This window comes from Spermophilus citellus (genome assembly GCF_964194105.1).
Source record: "Spermophilus citellus genome assembly, chromosome: 9".
In the NCBI taxonomy this organism is placed as follows: domain Eukaryota; kingdom Metazoa; phylum Chordata; class Mammalia; order Rodentia; family Sciuridae; genus Spermophilus; species Spermophilus citellus.
The window spans coordinates 122,825,666-122,834,580 of record NC_138191.1 but is presented as its reverse complement, the minus strand read 5'-3'; positions in this window follow the sequence as shown (position 1 = coordinate 122,834,580).

Genomic DNA, 8,915 nt, shown 5'->3' with positions numbered 1-8,915 from the left:
GTATCATTTCACATCATTATAGGAAGAAGGGTAAGTACAGTATAATGAGATATTTTGAGATCAAGACCACATTGACAAAACTTTTATTACAGTACATTATTTATTCTATTTTATTATTGTTAATCTCTTACTATGCCTAATCTATTAATTAAACTTTATCATAGATATGTATGTGTAGGAAAAACAAAGTATTTATAGGGTTCAGTACTCACCTCAGTTTTAGGCAAGAAGTCTTAGAACATACACTCCACAGACAAGGGGGGGGGGCTACTGTGCATGAAACTGCTGTGCATACTATAACACTGTGCTTGTGAGTTGTTCCTGTTGTCCTTGTAGATGTGGTCAGAGATTGTCAATGTGGCTAATGTTGATCTGGGATATAGTAAAAAGTCTCACAGCCCTAATTGTGAACTAAGCATCTGTGGAGAGAATTATGTGTGGTGAATTCCTGAGCTCTAGAACATGTTCCTTTAATCTTTGTTTTATTCATTTTTGTGCTAGGGATCAAACCCACAGTCTGACTGGTGCAAGGCAAGTGATCTAACACTGAACTACCTCCCACTCCTGGTCTGTTTTAGAAATTGCTCTCATGGTGGTCAGATTGTCATGCCTACCAGCTGAGCTCACAGGGACTTGGGGGCCACAGAGAAAGCTCAGAGGAGGAGATAAGAAAGAACTAACATTTATTGACAGATCTCCTTTGTTCTGGACCCTTCATATATTTGGGTTAATCTTTATAGTTGCCGTATGCATTATACAATATTCCCATTTTACAGATGAGGAAAGAGACTTAGGGTCATCACCAAGAAGTGATGGAGCTTGAATTCTAACACTGTTCCTTCTGACTAAAAGTTTTCTGTCGCCTGAAGAGGAACCTTGAAGCATAGATACTTGGGCTCTAACCTAATGGCTTCTGGTGTGAGGCTGTAGGAAGGGTGAGCCCCAGGCAAGAAAGTTAGAAAATTTAAAAAACAACACCACCTGTACTCCCAGCTACTTGGGAGGCTGAGGCTGGAGAATCTCAAGATGGAGGCTAGCTTCTGTAGTTTAATGAGACCCTGTTCCCAAAAGGGCTGCGATGTAGCTCACTGGCAGAGCACCCCTGGGTTCAATCCCCAGTACTACAAAACAACAACAAAAAAAACGAAAACTGGGGAAAACCAGACAACTCTGTGGGCAGTCTATTTGGGACCTCTGGGAGTGAAAATTTCCATCAGGAACCCTGTCACTTGTCTTCTCTTTATATCTGCTTCAGCTAAATTTACCATTCATCCATCCCTTCCCAAACGTTAATCAAAGCACCAGGCCTGTGCTGGGCCCAGCAGTAAGACTGAGTTCCTACCTCTGGGTGCTACAGGAGGAAGCATGTCAACATAACACTGAAGAGTGGATGTAAAGTAACCCATAGTAAGCATAACAGCATTACCATTTGCCCACAATTGCTTCTACTGCTGGGTGTATACACCAAGGTATTTAAGAACAGGCACTTGTACCCCAATATTCATAGAAGCATTATTCATAATAGCCAAATGTAGGAAAAACTAGTATGTTCATTGAAAGATGAATAGATAAACAAAATTTGCTATATACATACAGTGAAATATTACTCAGTTTTTAAAAGGAATGAAACCTTGGTATGTGCTACCTCATGGATGAATCTTGAAGACAATAAACCAAGTGAAATAAGCCAGTCACAGCAGGCCAAATGCTAGATGGTTCCAGTTGTATGAAGTACCTACAGTAAGTCACAGAGACAGGAAGTAGAACCCCTGTTGCCAGGCATCCTGTGAGGAAGCAGTTAGGGAGTTTCTGTGGAGTGGTGCAGAGTTGGATCCTGGGATGGTACAGTTCTGGAGAAAGGGTGGTGAGAGGCACAGCAGTGTGAGTGTGCTCCATGCCATGGAACTGCACACCTGCAAATGATGAAAATGGTAAATTTTATGTACATTTTGCCACAATATAAAAATGTAATATATTTGGAGCTTTTTCTTTTTTTTCTTTTTTTGGTACCAGGAATTGAACACAGGGGTGCTTAACCGCTGAGCCACATCCCTAGCCTTTTTTTGTATTTTATTTAAAGACAAGATCTTGCTGAATTGCTTAGGTTCTTGCTGAGTTGCTGAGGCTGGCTTTGAACACCCAGTCCTCCTGCCTAAGCCTCCTGAGCTGCTGGGATTACAGGCTTACACCACCACATCTAGCCGGGAGTCTGTCTTTTAAACAATATGAAAAATTTAAATTATTAAAATAAATTTATTTTATGTTTTAAAAAATAGGTAATGCAAATAGCCATATAATAACCTTTGTGGTAAGTGCTACAGAGAACCCTACCTAGTGTTGGGATAGAGGATAACAGGTAAACCAGTTCTGGTTACTGAGGTTCTGAAACTGAGAAGGAGTTCTTCTTTCAGAGAATGTCATTTCAACCAAGCCCTGAAAGGGAAGGCTTAGTGAAAGGGGTGGGTATGGGTGAAGGACAGAACATTGCAGACTGGAGGAACACAGCAAGGCAAAGTCTTGCCAAAGGGCCATATTGTCCTCCCAGGAGCAAATGGAATCCACTAAAGAGTTTGAGCAAGGGATTTTTATTTCTTTTATTTCAGGGCCTTGTATGTGCTAGGATTTTTGTAACTTGACAGTCCATTTACCTACTTGAAATTAAGTAGAAATGGAAAGAATTTAAAATTTATTGTGGGCATACCGTGTGCTAGCTGCTTTTCCTGCCATTCTCTTCTTGGGTAGAAGCCCTGTGAGGTCAGAAGGAGCTGAATCCCTTGAGGACAAGGACTAGCATTTTCAAATCTCTATCACTAAGCATAACATTTGGCACAAGCAAGGTGCTCAAAAATAACCCAATGGTTGATTTTACAGCTGAGGCTCAGGGAGATGAAGCCATTTGACCCAAGTAAGCAGGTAAGGAGCTATGTGGTCTAGGAATGGGGCTAGCCCCAAGCGCACACCTCTGGTAGACCAGGCTGCAAATGCCAAAATCCCAGAATTCCCTGCTCATTTCCAGAGCTGCTTCCCAGGTCCTTTCTCTCAAGAACACTGGTGCGTGTGCCCCTAGGTCCAAGAAGTGGCCAAGGGGCAGACTTTAATGAGAGTGTGACTTTGCACTTACAGGCTGCAGGGGACTAGGGAGGGTAGTGTACTAGTTTCCTATTGCTGCTGTGTAAGAGTTACCACAAAGTTATTATCTCAGTTTTGGAGATCAGAAGTCTAAAATAGAGCTGGGTGTGGTGGCACACATTTGTAATTCCAGGGATTTAGGAGCCTGAGGCAGGAGGATTGAAAGTTTGAGGCTGGTTTAGGTAAATTTAGTGAGACCTTATCTCAAAATAAAAACTAAAAAGGTGTGGGAATTAGCTCAGCGGTAAAGCACCCCTGGATTTAATACCTAATTAAAGAAAAAATCCAAATACATCTCAGTGGCTCAGTGTGGTGGCAAACGCCTGTAATCCAGCAGTTTGGGAGACTGAGACAGGAGAACTGTGAGTTCAAAGCCAGCCTCAGCAACTGTGAGGTGCTAAGTAACTCAGTAAAAATACAGAATAGGGCTGGGGATGTGGCTCAGTGGTTGAGTACCCCTGAGTTGAATCCCTGGTACCAAAAAAAAATGGGTCTCGGTGGGCTATAATCAAAAGTATTGGCATTCTCCTGGCTGACCCCTGTTCCCTCTTTTCACTTTTAGATCTTTGTGATTACATTGAGCCCATCTGATAATCCAGGATAATCTCCCTGTTTTGTGGGTTAGATGACTAGGAATTTTAATCTCCCTTGTCATATTAAGATAATATATGCCGCAGTCTGGCTGGGCACAAAATAACGGAGCCGCCATGAGGCACTTGTAGGTTCAAACAGGAACTCCTTTATTGCCCAAACTCCCGCTAACGCCACCCACGCGGCCCTCCCAGGAACACCACACACCAATCCGAACTCCCTCCACCGGGACTTCACCAACCAACGTGAACTCTCCAGGAATCCCAGAGAGCTGAACCGGAACTCAAGGGGAACTCCTCGAGAACTCAAAAGTAGTGGGCGCCTGAGGCAGCAGGAGCCACCCTATTGCCAGACAGCAGGGGTCTATCTACAACTTAATACACAGCCTGTTTCAATCCAGCATCATCCAGTCACAGCAATTATACACAGCTTAACTTAATTATCATCATCTTAATGGCTCGCTGGGGTCACCTCGCAACCATTCCTTCTGGCAAAATGCCAGGGGCCATTCCGACTTGGCTGTGGCTCTCAACAAATATATTCATAGGTTCTCAGGATTAGGGTATGGACACTGGAAGGGCCTTGTTCTGCTTATTGTCAGTATAAAGAGAAGTCTAAGGACCAGGGTCTAGTTCTTGTGCCACCACATTCCCAAGAACTCTGAGAATTCCAATTAGCTTCCAGGCCATTAGGAAGGTATGTTTATCAAGGTAAAGAGGAGGATAGGATAGAATAGAAAACAAACCATATTCAACAGTTGTTGGCTTATTTTGTTACTGAAGTTTTCAGATACATAGTATGTAGGCCTCCATCTACACTCTTGACATCCACCCTGCAAAGCCGTATGCAAGTGAGTGTTCAAGATCCCGTTATTTTCACCCCAGGGGAACTAGGCAGTAGGCTGCCACCACTCACGAAGCTTTGATGGGTGTTACAGGACTACCTCTTCTGAATCTCCTGAGAAGTTGGCCGCCTCCACCTTCTGAAACCGAGTCTCCTCTCATTCCACATCTGCCCTGTTCAGTTGCCTCACATCCACACCCTCCTCAGGGCTGTTTAGATTTGTTCATTATGGATTCACCCAAGAGTTGTTCAGCACCTCCACTGGAGCTTCAGAGATGGCTTAGTCATAGTCTGCCTGTGAGCTGGTGAGCGCACCAAAAAAACGAAAGGTGCCATGACGGGCAGTAGGGACTAGGTATCAGGGATGGCTGCAGAGGTCACATGGGAAGATGGATGGTGGTTCTCAAGTTGTCTTAGCTAGGCCAGGAAGCTGAGGGCTGGAATTTTGGGTGAAGAGATAGATCTTGAAGTCAGAGCAGGGCAAGTTTTGGGGAATCCCAAATCTGTCATGGTAACTAGAACAGAGGAGGAGGTGGAAGGAGGCAGAAGTAGGCTTAAAACACGAAGGGCTGGATTGATCCTGATGAACCACAACTTCATAAGGAGCCTAAATAGGATTCATTGTAACTTCAGCGCCTGGGAGAAGTCCAGCATGGAGCAGGGGCTTAGTCATTATTTGCTGAAAGAATGACAGGGTCTCTGGAAACCCTGCTGGAGAAACTGCACTCTGAGAGGCCAGCAGTTTCCAGCCCTGGCTGCACATTAGAATCATCTGGGGAGCTTTAAAAACTAAAAACATCTTTAATCTGAATCTCAGAGTGTGGGACCTGGTGTTCAGAGAAGGTTAAAAGCTCTCCAGGTGATTCCCAGCCTAGGCTGAGAGCCAGGGCTAAAGGTCCCAGGGGACCATTAAAGGGGTTTATTCAGATTTGCATGTTAGAATCATTCTGAATTGACAGCTCTGTGGGAGATAAGTATGGCAGGGGCTGAGGTGGCAGCTGATGACAGGTGGTTGTAGCAGTCCAGCCAAGAGTGAGTCCCAACTAAGGGAGAGTCAAAAGGATTCTGAGGGAGTTTAGAAAGGTACAGTCAACGGGATCTTGAGACCGGAGGTGGCAATTCAGGTCTGGCCCCCTGACTAACCATGTGAGTGCCCTCTCCTGGAACAGGGAGAGTGCTTTAGGGAGGGTTCCTCTAATGGTTCTCAAAATGTCTGATCTTTGTTGGCTGCTGACTGTTCAGGCCCAGGGTTCCCCCAGTCCCCTCCTTGCCTCAGGCCCTTAGTAATCCCAGTTACTTTCATTTCTTTACCACTATGTGGGCGGGGCCTATGGCCAAGGGAACAGTCTCCTTAGCCCCCTCCTCCATGCTGCCCCAAAGACTGACACTCTAGACCTGTTTTTTTACTTTTATTTTTTGGTGGTGTTGGGGATCGAACCCAGGGCCTTGTGCATCCAAAGCAAGCACTCTACCAACTGAGCTATATTCCCAGACCCCTAGACCTGTTTTTAAAATAAATAGGGAGGGCTGGGGATGTGGCTCAAGCAGTAGTGCGCTCGCCTGGCATGTGTGGGGCCCGGGTTCGATCCTCAGCACCACATACAAACAAAAATGTTGTGTCTGCCGAAAACTAAAAAATAAATATTAAAAAAATTCTTTCTCTCCCTCTCTTAAAAAAAAAATAGGGAAGGAGGCGGAGATATGGAGCAGCAGGGAGGTTATTTTCCCAACTGTTATGAAAGCAACATGCATTTAAGAACATGAGGAGGGCTGGGGGTATAGGTCAATGGTAGAGCACTTGCCTAGCAAGAGTTGAGGCCCTGGGTTCAATTCTCAGCACTAGGGGAAAAAAAATTGGAAAAATTGAAAAAAATTTTAACCAATTGTATCATGCCCACATAAATTGAATTATTGCCATCAATCATCTTGGTGTGTTTCCTAGACATAGATTATTTTGTTTTGTTCCTTTTATAGTTGTAATCAACTGGTGACACTGAACTGATTATAACAATAACAAAGCAGCTTGAGAAAGCAAAGGGAAAATATACCCATTGCAGGCAAGGGTGTGGAAAACACTTTCACACAGTGTTGGTGGAACTATGCATTGGTAGAGTCTTTCTGGAGGCAGTTTGACAGTATCAGAGTCATAAATATGCATGACCTTGCCCCAGGATTCTCCTTGGAATTGTCCTGCAGAAATAAATGTTCACGCGCACAAATTTAGGTGGATGAGGATGTTTGATGCATTTTTCCCCAGTACTAGGGATTGAACCCAGGGATACTACCACTGAGTTATATCCCTAGTCCTTTACATTATTATTATTATTATTATTATTTTAAATTTTGAGACAGTCTCACTAAGTTACAGAGGTAGGCCTTGAACTTGCAGTCCCCCTACCTCAGCCTCCTGAGTTGAGTTTCTGGGATTACAATGTCAATGTCCTTGGCAATGTATTAGCTCTCTTTAAATAAGGAAAACCTGGGGAAACCCCACATACTTATTGATATAAGTGAAATAAATTCCAGTCTGTCCCTAGATGATATGGGAAATGCACCACAGCACATTGTTAAGAGAGGGCACAGCGCATAGCAGAGCACGTGGAATCCCATTTGGGTATTAAAAGCAAACACAGAAAATATTTCTGCCTTGAAAGAAAGGCACTGAAGTGTTAGCAGTGGTGATCGTGAAGAGGGAACTGGTGAGTTGGTTAGGTGGGGACACTGCAGAAGCACCAGGGGCAGATGGGACAGTGTCTGAGATTCAGCCAGTGCAGTGAGATCACTGGGTTCCAAACCCAGAACTACCGCTGACCTTTACACTCAGCAGCTTCGGAACCCCAGCTTTCTCACAAGGAAGATGGGAATGAAAGGCAGTTGCTCCTGTCTCCAAGGGCCCTGGCCTGCAATGGGAGCCAAGTATCTCACTCAATAAGTGCTTAGCATATGAATGTAGTTAATCAATATTAGCTAACCCAGAGATTCCTGAGCTCACATTTCAGCTGAGCCACCAATTGGGCAAATTTCTTAACTTCTTTGAGCCTCGGTTTTTGTGTGAAAAATGTTGATTTATAGAAAGACACGGGGGGGGGGGGGGGGGGGGGGGGCTGGGGATGTGGCTCAAGCTCGCCAGGCATGCGTGCGGCCCGGGTTCGATCCTCAGCACCACATACCAACAAAGATGGTGTGTCCGCCGAGAACTAAAAAAATAAATAAATATTAAAAATTCTCTCCCTCTCTCACTCTCTCTTTAAAAAAAAAAAAAAAAGAAAGCTCAGTGGTAGAGTGCCCCTGAATTCCATCCCCAGTACTGGGACTGGGCAGGGGGAGGTCAATTATAGCATCAACCCTATAGGGGGGTTTTTTGTTTGTTTTTTTGTGATGCTGGGGATTTTTTTTTTTTAAAGAGAGAGAGAGAGAGAATTTTTTAATATTTATTTTTTAGTTTTCGGCAGACACAACATCTTTGTTTGTATGTGGTGCTGAGGATCGAACCCCAGCCGCACACATGCCAGGCGAGCATGCTACCACTTGAGCTACACCCCAGCCCATGATGCTGGGGATTGAACCCAGGGCCTTGTGCATGAAAGGCAAACACTCTACCAACCAAACCATATCCCCAGCCCAAGCCCTATAGGGTTTTAAGGACATGGGATTATAGGATGCCAGTATCTCCCTGAAGAAATTGTCCCAGGTCCTAAGGCAAAGCTGGTCATTCCAGTCTCTGGATTTTATTCCCAGGAATGTAGATCCCATTAAATCCCCAGTCCTGGAGGTACACGCTTTGTGCCTCTAGTTGAGCCAGCCCCAGTGTGGGAGGCAGGGGAGCCATGGGGGTGTGGCCACAGTTGCTGCCCAGCTCCAGCCAAGGGTTGGCCATTGTAGACTGGGCCAAGAGCTGCCAGAAATGACTATTTTTCAAGAGAAGTTGTGAAATCAATCTCCTGATTTAACACTCTTAGCAATCAGTTCATTTGGTAAACGCTGTGAAAGCAAATAAAATATGCCAGCAGACCACATTCAGCCCAGGCTGTGGGATTGCTCCCTGTTCTACACCCTTTCTGCACTTGATTTAGCAAAATATTTACCAAGATCCTACTGTACCTGTCACTCCTCCAGCACCTGACCATGCTTGTTGTTCTGCAACCTCAGGTCTGCTGGCATAGTGCTCCTGTCAGTCGGTCAATCAATCTGGTGAGTAAAACAGTGTTTCATTGTGGTGGTTTGTTTTGTTTTGTTTTAGTTGTAGGTGGACATCATACCTTTATTTTGTTTTTATATGGTGCTGAGGATCGAACCCAGTGCCTCACACGTGCCAGGTGAGGGTTCTACCACTGAGCCAGCCCCAGCCCCTC